The sequence below is a fragment of the Delphinapterus leucas genome, chromosome 5 (assembly GCF_059928025.1).
Source record: "Delphinapterus leucas isolate spDelLeu-1000000601 "Yukka" chromosome 5, BTC_Dleu_Yukka2, whole genome shotgun sequence".
NCBI lineage: Eukaryota > Metazoa > Chordata > Mammalia > Artiodactyla > Monodontidae > Delphinapterus > Delphinapterus leucas.
The window spans coordinates 65,196,815-65,212,811 of NC_143133.1; the positions used below are offsets into that span (position 1 = coordinate 65,196,815).

At 40.0% G+C, this 15,997-nt stretch overlaps 1 protein-coding gene across 10 annotated transcripts in view; it reads right to left on the minus strand.

Annotated features, from left to right (window-relative positions):
- The window catches only part of APBB2 (amyloid beta precursor protein binding family B member 2), a 379,608-nt gene that overhangs the window by 175,883 nt on the left and 187,728 nt on the right, over window positions 1-15,997 (minus strand). The gene's annotated exons all lie outside the window — the stretch shown is intronic.

Consider the following 15,997-nt stretch of genomic DNA (forward strand, 5'->3'; position numbering starts at 1 on the left):
ACAACCAAGAGAACGTTTGTTTTATCCTGTCTCTGTCTGCCTGTCTCTCTCCCACACATGCACATACCACAAACTCATACTGATAGTAACTGAGTGAAAGCTGTCAAAGTAAAAAGATATGAAAAATAAAGCATCTTTGCTAACACTTTCTGCAGCTAATACTCAGAACACCTTTTTGTGAATGAAAGCTATGATACTTCGTCTGACTGGTTATCAACATAGCTTTTTAGTTCATCTTAGCAGCTATAGATTCCTCTTCTGAAATAATTAAACAACATGTTCAATATCTCCTGGACAGTATTCTGGGATGCCTCATGAATAAGTAGTGAGGAAAAGAGTAAAACCAAACTTGGAAAAATTGTTCAATGAGGAGCACGGGATGGCTGGGGAAAAACACCAGGATTCTGTGCCCGTAACCCTGGCTTGTGGCTGGGAGTGTCAAGGGCAGAACCCAGACCTCCTGATGCCCAGACCCAGGGGACTGCACCACTCTCAGGACCCACCCCTCCGCCCTACCCTTTCAATTAAGGCTGATCCTCATGGGCAGTGACTCACAAACCAATCTCTGTAGGGCCTGACGGAAAGCAGGCCAGCCTTCCGCTTGCAAGGCCTTTATTAAGAACCGTATCCTTGTCTGCCTATTTTCGTCTCTTCCGGCGCTTATCTGAGAGCATTCTGTGTTTGTTCGTGTACAGGATCCTAGTCCCTCTTTGACCGCATATCCAGCACTGTGCCAAGTGCTCCACATGCCTTACTTCACCTAATCCTTGCAATCACCCATGAGCCAGGTACTACTATGAACCCCATTTTATGGAGGGGGAAACGCATGATGTTAAGTGACTCAACCACAATCACCCATTAAGTAATGACAGAGCGGGGATTTTAAATATTCGATCTTTATGTGGCATCAAAGCTGATGTCACAGATCCCATTTCAGGGTCAAGAGCCAGAGAAAAGGCTTCCAGTGGTTTAATTTCTGGAGCCTACAGCAATTAAGAACACCTCCTGCTTCTACCAAAAACAAAACAAAGCATTGATTTTTTAAAAGGAAACGTATTTTTACACGTTTTTCATTAGAATTATAATTCTTGTTAAATTTTGGCCAGAGCAGTACTGACTCTAAAAGGAACATGGCACTTTAAACACAAGTGCAAGCCCGGACTAAAGCAGACCCTATGTCAGAAACCTAGATAGCTTAGAAAAAGCAGACCACAAACTCAAATTCCAAACAAGAGAGCATCTTAGCCAATTCAAGGATTCTGGGTCCATGGTAGCATCATCCCACAGGGAGGGAACACAGGACACATCAGGCCATTCCAGTTTGATACCATTTAAACATGAGCTTCATCTGACTCTCCTTTGGCTAAGACCATGTTCCCCAAGCAAACTTCTGCTTATGTCTGGGTTTCCTGTTGTCTAGAGGGAAAGAATGCCTAGTCATATAGTTTAGGGCAAATCAGGTCGTGTGATCATTAGTTCTAATTAGGAAATAATACACTGGCACTGAGAGTATGCATTGATTGTATAATGTCAAGAAATCCAGTGCCTGGAAGAATGATCATTCTCATCAGAAATTAAACTGATATTTTTGCTGTAGTATTTCAGTCTCATGAATTTGATTAATGAGTCCATCCCTAAGAGACAGATCTGCTTTTTAGAGCCTGTCAGCTAGAAAGGTCACGAATACCACTTCAGGTAAGGACTGCTGGGTGCCTTACCTGGCAGAGACCCTCAATGTCAACTTGTGAGTGGAAAAGTATGCTTGTGGCCCCTTAACTTTACTGCAGAGAAGTAAAAATAAGAGAAATGGCATGGGTCACCCCTTTGTTTAACACCTCAATCACCAGTGAATGAGATAGCTAGCCATTATTCTAGAAGTATGGCTAAATCATGTTTAATATTTAAAATGGGAAAAAAGAGCAGACTGGTTCAAACCATCATTAACTATTTCAGTGGTTTCTTTCTTTCTTTTCTTTCTTTCTTGCTTTCTTTCTTTCTCTCTCTCTCTTTTTTTTTTTTTTTTTTTGTGGCAACCCTCTAATACCACCCAACTTGGTTAGGACACCCATGTTCCCACTCCATCCTTAACCTATCACTCTTCTAAATCTAAGTATGGTTAAAACATACTTAGACACACCAAAAGAACATATATAAAAGTCCTAGACATAGTGGAAGAATTATGTCCAAGTAGAGCCACAACTCTAACTTCAGGACATTACCCCCTGGCTATTCCCACATTGTCACAAACTCATACATCTAAAATCAAAAACAGCATTCTTCTCCAAAAACTAATTCCTCCTCCCAACCTCACTATTTCTGAAAACCAGCATTTTCTTGGTCTTCAAACTGAACATCTGACATCTTTGATTCTCTTGTCTCTCTCATCACCCATATCTAATCTATCACTAAATCCTAGAGATTCCTTTCTTCCACCTCTGCTCTGTTTGTAAAGCTACTAGTCTCCAGTCCTCATGGTCTCAAATGGATTGCTGTGAAACTCTCATAACTGCTTGCCTCATTTGACCCTCTGACATATTCTAGGCGCCAATGTCAGATATACCATCTTCAAACTCCACCCTGCAAATAGCACTTCTTTTCTTATAACCATCAGCCATGTTTCGCTGACAAAAGCAAGTTCACAATTAAGCGTTAGCATTCTCCAATCTGGCCTCCACCTACCTATCTGACCTCTCTCACAATTATCCTTCACAGACTCTCCTCTCCAACAAAACTGCTGGAAGCACTAACCCTCTCATGGAGAGCATAAGTTCCCCAAGGGGATTTCAGGGGATCTCTGAGGTCAAAATTATTTTCATGATACTAAGATGTTGTTTATAGTCTTTTTCACTGAGTTGACATTTAACTGATAGGATGCAAAAAATACATATAAAATTGCTGGCATCTCAGCACAAAGCAAGAAAATGGCACAAATTATACTAGTAATTACTGCATTCCCTAACACTACATACTCCTACTAAAACCAACGCCAGTTTCACCTAAGAATGTCCTTGTTGAAGGAGTAAAAATTATTAATTTTATTAAATCTCAACCCTCGTATACACTTCTTTAAGGTAATTACGCATAGAGCACTTCTGCTGCATAGAAAAGCATGACTGTTGTTTCAAGAAAAAGCACGTGGAACCAGCACTCTCTTTACTTGACAGAACCACTGACAGACAAACTATGGTTATTCGAACTTGGGTACCAGGCAGGCATTTTCTCAAAACAAATGAGGTGAGCCTGTCACTTCAAGGAAAACAACTGACAGTATTTGTTGCCAATGACAAAATGTGAGCCTTCAAGCAAAAACCAGAATTTTGGAAGAACCCGTATCCAGCACTGAGAGCTTGACAGCTTCCCAATAATTAATGACTTTTCTGATGAGATGAGTGGTAAGATTAACAAATGTAATGTTTTTACATTGTATAATGAAATGTGTCAACATTTGGAAGATCTTCATAACTCACTGAACCAACATTTTCCAAATTGCCAATGCATGATGTTACAAAATTATGTATGACAGACCAATGGATTTTAATACAACACAGGACGAAAAAGTTTACTATTGTGGTTTCAGATTCTACGTTGTAACTAACCTTTAAGAAACTACCAATCACCAAGTTTTGGTGTAACATCAAAAAAAGAAAATCCATAATTGCCCCAAAAGGCTATTTCTGCCTACATATCTGTAAGAGGTAGGAAGGATTTTCTCCATCTACTTTAATCAAAACAATTTACTAAGACACACTAAAGGTAGAAGCAGATAAGAGAATCCAGATGCCTTCAACTAAGCCATACACTAAAGAGATTTTCAAATAAATAAAACAATGATCACTTCTCTCATAAATTGTTGTTGGCTTTGGGGAAAAAATGGTTGTGCTTCACAAAACATCCTATTTTGTTAACATTAATGGGTTTCTTATTCTTTTTTAAATAAGTAACTTTTAAAAATACCTGTTTTAATTTCTAAATAAATAAACACTTATAGATATAATCCACATAAGCAAAGACCTTTGGGGTCGCAATAATTTTTAATTATTAATTAAAATTTTAATTTAATTTTTAATTAATAATTCTCAATAATTTTTGAAAGTGTAAAGAGGTCCCCAAGACCAAAAAGTTTGAGAACAGCACCTTAGAGCAAACTCTTCTTTTGATTTCTTCCAGTTTCTTTGTTCCGTGTGCCCACTACTTCTTTATTTCTCCAAACCCCATCTGTCTTTCAATTTTGTCCTCTTCTTGTATCACAAGAGCCCTCCAGGTCAAGAAATACCTTATCCGGAACTTTATGACCCTGATCTGTTCTGCATACTTGGCAAAAATCTAGCCGGTACCAACTACTTATGTTTTGAGGTATGCTTATGTTATTCTTTTAACACAAGTATAAACCAGGCACTGTTTACCCTGTGTGCTCCGGATAAAGCAGTGAATAAAACAGACTGGACCCTTCCTCCTGTGGTTTACAGTCCGGTGTTACCACTCAGCGTGCAGTCAAGCACCAGAGTTATGACAGAGCTTGCTAAAAATGCAGAATCTCAGGCCCTAGCCCAAACCTACTGAATCACAATCTACATTTCGACACGACCCCCGGGAGATTTTCCTGTACGTTAACTTTGAGAAGCGGAGGATTTATGCATCCTCTTAATTATTGGGAACTTCTTGAAGGTAAACTATTACCTTTAATTTGTTGCACTCCTAGTATAAATAATACAGTTTACCTATTATGCTAATCAGTCACGCAAACGTGAGTGCCCATCAGATGGAGTCATTTCTGGGGATTAAAGACAACAACAACAAAGGCAAAACAGCTTACACCCTGAAGAAGGTTTCAATCTCATAGCAAAGATAAGACAATGAATATAATGACAGTTAACATTTCAAAAAATGCTTTCTGTGAGCCAGTTATTGTACCAAGGGCTTTAAGTAACAATTTTATAAGGTCGGTACTATTATTATTCCCACTTTAGAGATAAGAAACTTGGGACTCAGAGGTTAAGAAAGTGATGGAACTGGGATGAGTCAGAATGTTTGACTCTAAAGCCCAGAAAGTGGTAAGACAGAGATTTAAAATAATCTTGAGGAAGGAGCCTCTGAGTTCCTTGAATGAAAGCTTATGCCTCCATCTTGGAATCGCCCAGAGAACTAGCTCAGTTCCTTGCACATACTAGGAACTCAGTAGACATTCATCAGCTGAAAGTATGTGAGTAGATTAAGGTTAACTTATCACCCTTACTAAAAAGTATCCTAAAAATAAACAGTCTAGACTTTACCAACCCAATAATGCTTAACTACATTGAAGATACAACGGACCTGAGATGAAAATGCTTCTCTCTGATACATTATACAGAGAGTCCATTCACTGACTCAGGGCTCTTATTCCATAGCATGTGGAGGAAAAATAAACAAGAGACAGAGGGACAAGACATCGACTAAAAGGTGAAAGCCACTAGGGAACACTGAGAAGAAGCTGATGCTTATTCCAGGGAAAGAAAGGAAGGGCAGGAGATCACAGAATGTCTTCTTTGTCCACAGGAAGCAAAGGATGAAAGGAAATGTTGGTCAAAGGTCCCCCAAAGGACACATCCCTGGAGCAGAAACAGAAAAGTAGGAACTGAGGAGTAAGCCCATGACAAAGAAGTGTCCCTGGCCTCCAATTACCAGGTATCTAACTCACCACCCTCAGCCCTTGAACTTCCTTTGCTACACCTCCCAAGACCATTTCCCAATGGTTTGGAGTTGGGGGTCATCTCCATTCTCCCACTTTCTGACAAAATCACATAGAACTATGACCACCTTTTCTTCTAGAACATGCTGAGAAAAGGTCCTACAGTTCTACTACTTCACATGTCTAAGTAGGCTTTTATGGGCCAGCCGTCTTGTATACCTAACCTTCACGTACACTACCATGTTTATGAGAAAAAAAGTGTCCTGGTAACAAAAAAATAACAGACCAAAATCAGCTTCCTAAACAAGCCACTTACAGGATGGAGATCTACCTTTATAATACCCTAGGTGTACCAATTCAGTACAGTTCTATATGAAGACTTCTGCAAATTATGCTGAGGAAGAAGAATGATCACCTAACAATGTCCTTAATGATATTAAAGAAGAATCCTTTCAAAGATTAAACTCAATCATATTCAAGAGTAAATCTATAGAAGGCAGAACAAAAAGGGAAAAAAAGGAAAGCTCACGTAGTAGTAAATATCACCTCCTCTCTTAGATACTGACAACAATGTTTTAGAGCTGGAGTTATCCCATCTTCTCACGTTCTGAACCCTTACACATGGAATGCTGACCACATATGATTTTCTAATAGTTAAATGATTCAATTTTCTAGTCAAATCTGTTCAAATAGGAAGATTTTATTTCACTGCTTTGAACCCAAGGGATCTGAAAGGGAAACACAATATAAAAATTATAAGGGTAATTGGTAACTACACTCACATTTATGGAAGCAAACTGGGTGTATTAACCGAGCCAGACTTGAAGCACAAAATTGATGAACCACCTACAACCTAGCTTTTGAAAAGCTAATGTTTTCCCTCCTTTAACCAGATTAACAGATGGAGAACTCTGAGAAGTCATCTAAAGATGTCTTTGGAATTTTCAAGCATGTTTTGCTTAACAGTTCATGTCACACTTTATAATTCTACCAGAAGGCATGGGACTGAGACTAGGATGACTATGATTAAAAGAAGTCTGCAGGGGGCTTCCCAGGTGGCGCAGTGGTTGAGAGTCTGCCTGCCAATGCAGGGGACACGGGTTCGTGCCCCGGTCCAGGAAGATCCCACATGCCGCGGAGCGGCTGGGCCCGTGAGCCATGGCCGCTGAGCCTGCGCGTCCAGAGCCTGTGCTCCGCAACGGGAGAGGCCACAACAGTGAGAGGCCCGCGTACCGCAAAACAAACACAAAAACAAAACAAAACAAAAAGAAGTCTGCAGGTGCAAGCATGCTGCTACTATATAGCATTACAGTTGCACGCAGCTGTAACAGGCAAGACCAACCAAGCCTAGTTCTTTCTACTATAATACTTTCATGTGTGTGTGATGGCTGACACTTAGAGCAGGAATCCACAGGCCTAATGCCTTGAACCCCCAGAAGGCAGGACCCATCTAAAGGGCTGCCACTGACTGGGGCCTCCATGGCATTTGAGCCCAGTGTTATGAGATTTCTGGATTTAGAAAAGAAAGGGGAAACCCATATTTCTATGTAAAAGCTCCCAATTTCTAAGCATTGGCATCTAATTCAAAACATCATGTGCTAGACAAAACCTGTCTGCAGGCTTCCTGTGCACTCCCCAGCGCTGGGCATTTGTGATCTCTGAAACTTTCATGGCATCATATTGCCTTTGCATTGCCCTAAAGTTAGGGTCATAGTTTTTCTTTTATATTCTGCATAGCTCCTAAGAACATACTCTATGTTTGGTAAGCAATGTCTCTTAAACAGAGGTAAGAAAAGCATGGCTGTTGCTAATATCCCTGTCTGTCTGTTTTTAAGCTTTGATCCAAAGGAATAACACCATCGCCATATTGCCAAGTTCCCTGAACCATCCTGTTCAGAACCGAGGCAGACTGCTAAATGTGAAGCTTTACAGTGTCTTTATCACATTTTCCTGCCCTTCCCATACTCATTCCCAATCTCAGTTGGGTTTATGGTTTCAGATTCACCAGTAACAGGTCCACACTAAGTTCCTTCATAGAAGAATTTGGGTGAAGGCAACCAAAACTATCTTGAGGTCCTCTGCAGCACACTCTATTCATTTGTCAATTCTGACAATATCTGCCAAGTCTTAACTTTCCTTCCCGAAAACTTTAAACATAACTTTTCTGCAAATATCCTTTCACATCTCCTCTGTGTTACAGATATTAAGGAATTATCTACGAAGATACTTGTACTGGGTTGAACAGTATTCCTCTAAAATTCATATCCACTCAGAACCTCAGGATGTGATCTTATTTGGAAACATGGTCTTTGCAGATATAATTAGTTAAGGTGAGGTCGCAGTGGATTAGGGTGGGCCCTAAATCCAACGACTGTTGTCCTTATAAGAAGGCCATGGGAAGACACAGGCAGAGACTGCAGTGATGCAGCTATAAGCCAAGGAATGCCAAGCATTGCCAGGACCCACCAGAACCCTAGAAGAGGCAAGGAAAGAGCCTTTAGAGGGTGAATAAGCAGGCTGATAACTTGATTTCAAACTTGTAGCCTCCAGAACTGCGAGAATAAATTTCTTTGTCTTAAGCCTGTATGGTATGTTTTTTTTTTTTTAATAAATTTATTTATTTTATTTATTTATTTTTGGCTGCACTGGGTCTTCGCTGCAGCTCGTGGGCTTTCCCTAGTTACGGCGAGCGGGGGCTACTCTTCACTGCCCACTGCGGTGGGCAGCCCTCTCATTGCGGTGGCTTCTCTTGTTGTGGAGCATGGGCTCTAGGCACGCTGGCTTCAGTTACTGTAGCATGCGGGCTCAGTAGCTGTGGCACACGGGCTTAGCTGCTCTGTGGCATGTGGGATCTTCCCAACCCAGAGCTCGAACCCACTTGCCCTGCATTGGCAGGTGGGCTCTCAACCACTGTGCCACCAGGGAAGGCTTAAAACAAAGTGTATGGTAATTTGTTGCAGCAGCCCTGAGAAACTAATATAACAGCTAAACACCTTCTTCTCTTCTTTGCTTGTAAACTTACACTACCCAGGATCTGGGGATGGGCTTTATCTTTCCGTACTTCCTGAGGCATGCCATGTGAAATGGGACAAAGAACCCAGGGACGCATTCCAGATGGTGGGGACGTCCTCCATGGAGACAGGAAACTGTAGGTGAGCTATCTGAGGTCACAGACTGGTTCTAATTTAATTCTATGTCTGGGGCACCTAGCACAGTCCCCAGAGTAGACATTAAAAAAATAATTGGCATGAGTACATATATATGAATTAACAAATGAAAAAATGAATGGATGAATTAAAACAAAGCAATGGTGAACAAACCATTAAGTTTATTAACTTAAGGTTCTTTTGTGAGGACAGTGGGTCAGGGCAGAATGTTCATGATGAAATTTGACTAGAAAATTTCTGAAAGTGGCTGGTAGTATTTTTGTCTCTGTGATCCCAGTGAGTCACAATCTTAGAGGCGACATGCCCTCCTCCAAGGAGGCATCACTGGCACTTCTGGGAGCACTTCACGCAGGACTACTGGAGGACTCCAACCAGTCATTTCCTAAGCAGCCACTCTCTTTCTCTGTCCACTCCCTCTCCCCAGAAGCCAAGCAACCTGCCAGACTAGGTTCTAAAATTTTTAATTTCAAGATGTCAGTAAAGCAGACATAAGAGTGGGGGAAAAAATCATGAATTACACTTCTTCAGTGATTAATTTAAAAAAAGAAAAGGACTCCTTACATTTTTTTTTTTTTTTTTTTCTTTTTGCGGTACGCGGGCCTCTCACTGTTGTGGCCTCTCCCGCTGCGGAGCACAGGCTGCAGACGCGCAGGCTCAGTGGCCATGGCTCGTGGGATCTTCCTGGACAGGGGCACGAACCCGTATCCCCTGCATCGGCAGCCGGACTCTCTACCACTGCGCCACCAGGGAAGCCCAGGACTCCTTACTTTTTTAACAGCTCTGAAGGGCAATGATCTCCCCACATCTTCATCTGTTGAAAACTTATTTAATTTCCAGCACAGATAACTTCGATGCCTGAGCTTCCATATCCCAAAGTTTCTTCCTCCTCTAAGCTCTCCTTACCCCACAACATTCCACCATCTCATGGCTCCTTCCTGGTTCCATCTTGAATATATCAACGGTCTTGTGTTCACTACTAGACTGGTAGACTTCTTTTGCCACTCATAGCACTGTATTCATTTTTTTGTGTACCCTGAAGTACCTAGTATAATACTTTATAATGGAAGGCAACCAAAACCTATCCTATCATTCAACTGAATATAAATTGTTTCTAGAACTTTCCAAAAATAATTAATTGAGCAAAATCATTTTCTTCCTTAAGTTCATGAGGTGAGATAAAAAATCTTTTTATACATCTCACTCCTGAGATACTAAAATCTAATTTGGAAATCACACCATCCATCCCAGAACTATGTGTCCAAGCTATTTTGGAAACATCTCACATCTGTCTTCTTGAATTCCTCCTGTCACATCAGGGAACGCTCAACTGAGAAGACAAGACAAGAAGGCTAGTGAATCACTAAAGGGTGTTTGAAAGATTAAAAGTAATTCAGCAGGACAAACCAGCTGAACACTGGGTCTTTTCTATATCCTGGAATTTTTTTTTTAAAGGGATGGGAGCTTTCAAAAAGCAATTTAAAAGTAATTTATGGTTGAAATTACCAAAATCCATTCCACATAAAATGAACATCTAGAAGACGTTTCGGAAAGTTAATAATATAAACTTATCCAAAGCTCTAACACTCTTAAGCTAGCTAAGGCCAGAAATAATTAGTGCTGCCAATTGTGTTGACATAATTAGGTTTGTGCCTTGGCTTTTGCCCTCACCAGCTATCCAACTTGCAAAAGAGTTCCACTTTGCTTGCCTCAAGGCTGGAAACCAATCAACTTAAGACAGCAAAGGATTCAAGCTCTCGAGCAACATGGTTCAACTTACAATGCAAGGCAAAGTGTGAAGGTAAGTGAAAACAAAATGGTCCTTTTCCTTAACCCTGGCTATTCTGACTTGTAGACTTAAAAACTCAAACACAAAGAACGTTTGTGACACACTGAACTACTGGCCCCAACTCTTCGTCCCTCCCTGGAGCCTAGAATACAAATAAGAATCACCGTATCCAGGTGTTCTGAACAATTATTTTATACAAGTTGTGCTTACCTTTTCTATTTCTAAAGCTGTACTGATGTAGCAAACCTCAAAGTATGCATGTTTGTGGTCCAGCTCTATCTACCCAACCAGCAAACCGATAACATTTATGGAGCCTGTCACTATGTGTTACGTACTGTGTGAAGAGGTTCACATCCACACGTAATGAAGACTTAGCTCCTACTTTCATGGAGCTCCAAGTCTAAACAAAAACTTTCCAGTAAGGTTACAAACTGCTGAGAGGAATGTGATAACAGAGAATTGGAAATATTTCCTTGAGGTACAGAAAAAGGACTTTCAACAGCTCAGAGGGTCTAGAAAGGTTTCACAGAGAAGATGAAAATTGAGCTAAAACTCAATTGTTTACAGGAATGGAAAGGTTCTCTAAAATATAATTTTCTATCTTTCAGATTATCAGGATAATCTAGTTGAAGTGGACAAAGTCTGATGTATTCAGCCACTGGCGCCACTAGCCTAGGTCTCAGAACTATGATACAGAGGGAAAGCGCTGGATGCTAGGTCCAAAGATCTTGGTTCAAGTCCCAGCATGGCCACCTGAGTGTGAGAGAGTATCACAAACAAGACCTGGCACCCAGAATTTCACTGCGCCTTCCCCAGAAATTTGTTAATCAGTATCCCCCCTCCACTGTGAGGCAATATCATCAATTAAGTTAAAAATATGTACCCAATATCAAAATCAGGCATTGATTAAAATATAATATTAAACGATTTACTCAACACATCAGGGCCATTTGGAGATATATGTAGATAGCTTTCATTTCTATTCAATTAGTCATTATTTATTTACTAAGTTTACCTGCTATATTTCAGGCACTGACAGCATAAAGATGAAGACAAACCAATCCCTGCCCTTAGAAGATGCAGAAAGTCCTAACCAAAATCAGAGCCCAACGTATGCAGACCAGGGGTGGAAAGGGGGGTGGGGTGGGATGAATTTGGAGACTGGGATTGACATATATACACCACTAAGTATAAAATAGATAACTAATGAGAATCTGCTGTATAGCACAGGGAACTCTACTCAATGCTCTGTGGTGACCTAAATGGGAAGGAAATCCAAAAAAGGGGATATATGTATTCATAAAGCTGATTCACTTCACTGTACAGCAGAAACTAACACAACACTGTAAAGCAACTACACTCCAATTAAAAAAATTTTTTTAATATGTAATAAAATCAGAGCCCAAAATATAGGTAATCCGTAATTAAGAGAGAAGTAAACTTTTATCTCACTGCTGTACGGATAATGATTATCACTAATAATGATAAGCACTAATATTTATTAAGCTCTTGCTATATGCCAGACACTGTTCTAAGAGCTCTTCAAAGATGCTCTCACTTAATCTTCACAACAGATCTATGCTAAAACCCTACTAGCACCCCCATTTTACAGTTGAGAGGCTATGCAAATTGCCTACATGGAACCCAGCTGAGGTTTGAACTCAGGAAGTTGACTCTAGAGCCCATCCTCTCAATGATAAATTGATGCAGCATTGGGCCCACTGTTGCACCACCTAGATTTGATTTTCTCGGTGTATATTCTGCCTTTGTACACTTTAGTAATGAACCTAATTTTGAAATGGCTATTCCACAAGATCCACCCAGTTTCATACTTTGTATCTTCAATTTTATTAAGCCCCAAATTAAACCTAAGTTATCTGTTGGTATAAACTAGGTACCCTGGTAGTAAGTATCAGAATGTTGTGTCTTTCCAAAGTTTTCATGAAGCAAACATAAAACACCAGGTGATTAATGGAAAGACTACACACAACCTGACCAACCTATATTTAACTGAGCCATCATGCTTACCCGGGGCCACTGAGGGGACTGCATCTCTGGCAAAACCTGAACAGACTTAAGGTTCCCACTTTCAAGTACCAAAATGATGCAACACTTTCTTTTAGAATCCAGGTCAGAGCATTCTTTTGAACTTTTCTAAATTCCTATGAAACTCAGTAATTCCGCTGATGCTTCCCCGCCAGCCCCCGCTTCTAATAACCTCTTGCTTCTCAAAGGACAGACGACATAGGAGGAAAAGAGGAGAAACATATATACATGATTGACTGTGCAAAGAAAGTTACTAACATGCCGACCTGGGCAATTCAGAAAGAAAGGGAAATAGAAAGTGGTCAATCTCTGGGCTGGGCAGTGCATTTTATTTTATAAATAGCATTTTATAAAAATATCTTATAACTTGGAAAGCGTGCCCCTAAGGTAGAAATGAGTCATTTATTTTTCCAGGCTCCCCAAAGCACAGTCTACGATAACTGGGTCAAGATTTAGTCATACAACATGCACCACTGTGATGAATATTTGCTTCGCACACAGTGAATAAGCAAGTATGTACACTTTGTATATATGTAAAATGGTGCTGCATACTAGTATCTTACAAAATACTTGCACTTATTTCTTTTCTTTCAACAATTAGTATTTTGTGTTTATTTTACATATATATATATATATATATAAAAACTCATATATACTATATAAAACATATATAATAATGACTTCACCTTTGGAAGTGTTTAATTTAAATTGACTGTGGGACTTCCCTGGCAGTCCAGTGGTTAAGACTCCGCACTCCCAATGGAGGGGGCATGGGTTTGATCCCTGATCGGGGAACTAAGATCCCACGTGCCACATGGTGTGCCAAAAAAAAAAAAAAATTGACTGTGATCATTGTGAACACTAACAGTATGTTTCACTGGAAAGATGAACTCAAAAAAAATACCAATGCTGAATAATCAATTATTTTATTTTACTCGCTAATTTATGTGATCTGTGTGATCATGAAGTAAAGAGGTGTCTTTTCAGTTGGAGTTCACAACTGGCTCTAAGGAAATTCCAAAAGAATTCCCCAATATTGTTAATATTCTGAGGCATTGCATTAAGCTGAAATAAAGATCCCGAAGTGATGATTTTGAAGGGATGGCTTCTAGCATTTGTAAAAAACTCAATCTCACAGCTTCAGAGAGTTGGGTCACAGCTAATACACTTTTTCAAGCACATCTGATTCAAAATGTCTATCCTTAGCTAGCCATTACGGGCCATCACCATACTGCCATCCTTACTCTAAAACTCAAGGTCTTCAAAAGCGACTTTAAGAATGAAAAATGAATGTATCCTCTCAACATGTCAGAAAACTCTAATCCAGTTCACATCACATGCCAAGCCCTGTAATGGGTTCTGTAGAGAAACCCCAGCAGCAAGTAACACCAGGACACCGAGCAAATGAGTGGTGAGCTGAGGGGACCCTGGAAAGGCCCCCTGGAGAGAGTGGCAGTGGACCAAGCCAGTGTACAGGTACAGTTTAAACTTGGTGCTCTTGGGACTTCCCTGGTGGTCCAGTGGTTAAGAATCTGCCTTCCAATGCAGGGAACGCGGGTTCGATCCCTAGTCTGGGAACTAAGATCCCACATGCCGTGGGGCAACTAAGCCCGCACGCCCTGAAGCCCTCACACCACAACTAGAGAGAAGCCTGCGCACCACAACAAAAGGTCCCGCATGCTGCAACTAAGACCTGATGCAGCCAAATAAATAAATAAATAAAATAAAAAATAAACTTGGTGCTCACCACCAGCCCTTTTTGACACCAGCACTCAGTAAGTGAAGGCGCCAGGGATAGAAATACCCTAAACACTCAGCAGCGAGGGAATCATTAAATAAATCATGGAGCTTGAAGAGGGTGGAACAGCATGCTTAATACTTAAATTCAGCCTGAGGTAGAAAAATGCTATATCCTGATATGAACTGATTTGCAAAATATATACTGTGGTGGAAAAAGCAAAGCATTTATAAAATATGTAATGTGTCAATTTTTTTCTTGTTTTAATTTTTACTGTGGAAATTTTTAAACATACAATATGAGAGAGAACAGAATAATAAACCCTTATGTACCCACCTTTAACAAGGATCAGCTTATGAGCAAAATCCCATATACAATATTATAGTATAATATATTATACTATAATATTTTAGTATGTATCTCTAAATGGTAAGGACTCTTTAAAAATATCATTATAAAATTTGGGTAAATTTTAATATTTATTATAAATGTGGGTACATGCCTAAAATGGTTTCTGAAAAAAAAAAAAAACTAAAAAAAAAGTAGTGGTTGTCACTGGAAAAAAGGGGGCCAGAGTGAGGAACCGAGGAGACTTTACTGTTACTTAATACCTTTCAGTAAAATTTAAAATATAGCTACAAAAGGGAGCACAGGGCCTGGAAGAGCAGCAGAAAGGCTGCCACGACGTGGGGAAGACAGTGTGGCCTCAGTGGAGGGCGCTGAACACAAGAGGTTGAGTTTGAATGTGAGACACTCAAGGAGCCATTTATATAGATTCAAACACTAGCAGGTGACAGTGTCCATCGGCTACAGGATATGAAGTCTCTAAATGTGAAAAGTAATAGAGAGTTGTGAACTCAGTGACATTACTATACATAATTACAATTCCAATAATGTGCAGATCCAGGCATTTCTGAGATGAAATGGGCTCATCTCAACCTCCCTACTGCCATATCCAGCTACAGGAGGCTGATGAAATCTATCATTTAAAGCACTCTGGTTTTAAAGGGCACTTCAAAACCACTTTTTTTTGTTTTTTTAAACAAGTTAATGTCTTACTTTCTCCTCTTTTCCCATCTGTAGTCCTTGTAATTTCTCTGCCTTATAGGTGGGGAAAATGTCAGTTCCTTCCCTGGTGGTTCTATCTGTTACATCTGTATCACATTAACAGAGCCCTGGGATCCACCAGAGGCAGGGTTAGGTTAAAGAAATAAGCCTTTGTGAACGCTTGTTTACAGTGAATTCAGACACAATACAGTTCTCCAGTCTTTTAACCTCATGATCAGTAAAATAGGGGCTATGAGAAGATAAGATTCAAAGTAGCTGATTTTTAGGACCCTGTTCATTTCTGTGACAATTTTCACTCCTCTGAAAAATCCAAAGATGTTACAAAATATAGACAAAAGTTAGGAAAGACTGGTCTCAACTAGACTAGTTAAAATCCAAAACTTCTAAATATATGTTAAAAGAAACACTACTTTCTCACTTTCAAATATCACTTGAACAAGGCTAATAAAATGTTCCCCAGTAAAGGTCAAAAAGGAAATGTCTTTAATGAATAGACTTTCAACTTTTTAAACCTTAAACTTTTCATC